The 2,373-nt window shown below is 37.1% G+C and overlaps 1 pseudogene; it reads left to right on the top strand.

Moving 5' to 3' along the window:
* The first annotated feature begins 856 nt into the window (after positions 1 to 856).
* LOC111738509 lies at positions 857 to 965 on the top strand (annotated as a pseudogene).
* The last annotated feature ends 1,408 nt before the right edge of the window (positions 966 to 2,373 follow it).

The raw sequence follows: 2,373 nt of genomic DNA on the forward strand, positions 1-2,373 counted from the left end.
TAATACAATGATTCATGGGATTTTTTTTCTAATGAAGATGATGAGTTTTCTAGAATTTACTTTAATAACAATAGCTCTTATTTACTGAATGCTGGCCATGGTCCAAAATTTTCTAAGAGGCTTTATTTATGTGTATGTTCTTATTTAATGCACCCAACAATTCTAAAAGCAGTATTAACATGCATATTTTTGATAGACAAGGAAACCGAGATACACAGAACCATAAGTGGCAGATCCTACTCTGTCTTCCAAGATTGCTTTCCTTCTACTTCCTTGCTTTATTTGACAATGTATTACTAATTATCTTACTTATTAGAGTCTGTGAATTATGTTTCAATATCTCATTTTACAACATCTAGATTGAAAGTACGAACTCAGAGTGACAGATTTTTTGCAAGGGAAAATCTCATCTTCTATAAGTGGTGAAGGGTAAAGTCTCAAAAAGGGGATAGACCCCACCACCAAGCTCCCCAGAACTAGTTGGCTCCTCCTTCCAAAACCTTTACTCTGAGCTCCTTCACTTCTTACTAGTGACCGAATGTTTGTAGCCCCCCAAACCTCGTGTGTTGAAAACATAATCCCCAGTGTGATGGTAATTGAAGATGGTGTCTTTGGGAGGTGATTAGATAATGAGGGTGGACCTCTGTGATGGGATTAATGTCCTTTTAAGAAGAGACACAAGAGAATTTGTGTCTTCTCTGTTCTCTCTGCCCTGTGAGGATACAACTAGCAGATCACTATCTGTAAGTCAGAAAGAATGCCTTCACCAGACATCAGATCTGCGCCACCTTGATCTGGGACTTCCCAGCTTCCAGACTGTGAGAAATAAATATTTGTTGTTTAAACCATATCTATGGTCTACAGCCATGCCATCCTGAATGAGCCTGATCTCGGAAGTTAAACAGGGTCGGGCCTGGTTAGTACTTGAATGGGAGACCACCTAGGAATACCGAGAGCTGTAGGCATTTAAAAAAAATTAAAATAAATAAATAAATAAATGAATAAATAAATAAAACCACATCTATGGTCCTCTGTTACAGCAGCCTGAATTAAGAAACCTCTTTAACTCCTAGTCCCTATACTTGATCATTTTTTCTTTCCATTCTTATTAAACTGTTCTTATTCTTCACAAGAGCAAGTTTTCTAGATAAGTTAACAATAATTTCAGAGACTAGTCATAGGATTACTGCAGGGTTTTATTAGCTCTTAGTAATTAGTACATTGAATAAGCACATTCATGAAATGTGATCGAAAGAAAATTTGAAATTTGTCTCTCACTGTCTCTTTAAAACTTGTTTAGTTTTCAAATACATAGATACAGAGATGGTCGCCAGATGGGAGGGGGCTGGGGGGATTGGGTGAAAAGGTGAAAGGGATTAAGAAGTACAAATTGCCAGTTATAAATATAGTCTTGGGGATGTAAAGTACAGCATAGGGAATATAGTCAATATTATAACTATGTATGGTGTCTGATGAGTACTAGACTTACCAGGGTGATCACTTTGTAAGGTATATGTGTCTACTCACTATGCTTACACCTGAAACTAATATGATATTGCATATCAACTGTAACTGAAAAATAAATTTAAAAAAAATTCATTTAAAAAATTGGTTTTGTTTCCCCTTTCCCTGAATGAAATCCAGCATGTTCTATGACTTTTCTGTTAACTCTTAATAGACCTTCCTAGGTGACTTTATGTCACAAAACAGTCTCCATTGGATAATGGGGATGCCCAGTCCCACGTAATATGCAACTCTTTCTTTGATTTAATGTTAGATATTTTCCCTCTCCTGTCAGGCAGCCTTCTCGGAAGAGTGGTGGTGCCTTTACTCTCTCTTTCAACCTGCTGAGCAAGGCTCCTCGGACCAGGGGAGCGGAAAAAGTACAGAAAGTTCTTCCTTGACTATCGTCATTCTAAAAGGCTTTGCACTATCTGGCATGGCAGATGTTTAAGGCTGATTTCCCCACAAGGACTATTGTGGATTCTTTACACGTTCCCTTGATAGGTCCCTCACACTGCAACTCTGCTTGAGAAACCAGTTCTCCAACAGTTTCTTTAAAAATCTGCATTTTCATCTGCCTCATTACCGTCCTTGGTACTTGATAGTTATCATATCTCAGAGCCTCAATCCAAATTTCCTATTTAACAACCTATAACATTTGCCATTATGTTAATCCTATATGTCACGGCCCATTGTCACTTTGGTAGGTATGAGTACAGAATGACATTCCTTTAAGCCAGTAAAAGTATATGTGAAAAATGTTGTCTGGCCCTTGTTACAGTACCTGAAAATTCTCTTATATTTATTACTTTTCATTCAAAGTTTTGATTTGATTTAAAATTGAAAATGGATTATAATACCTCTTCCACA

The sequence above is a fragment of the Pteropus vampyrus genome, unplaced genomic scaffold (assembly GCF_000151845.1).
Source record: "Pteropus vampyrus isolate Shadow unplaced genomic scaffold, Pvam_2.0 Scaffold39, whole genome shotgun sequence".
Taxonomy (NCBI): Eukaryota; Metazoa; Chordata; class Mammalia; order Chiroptera; family Pteropodidae; genus Pteropus; species Pteropus vampyrus.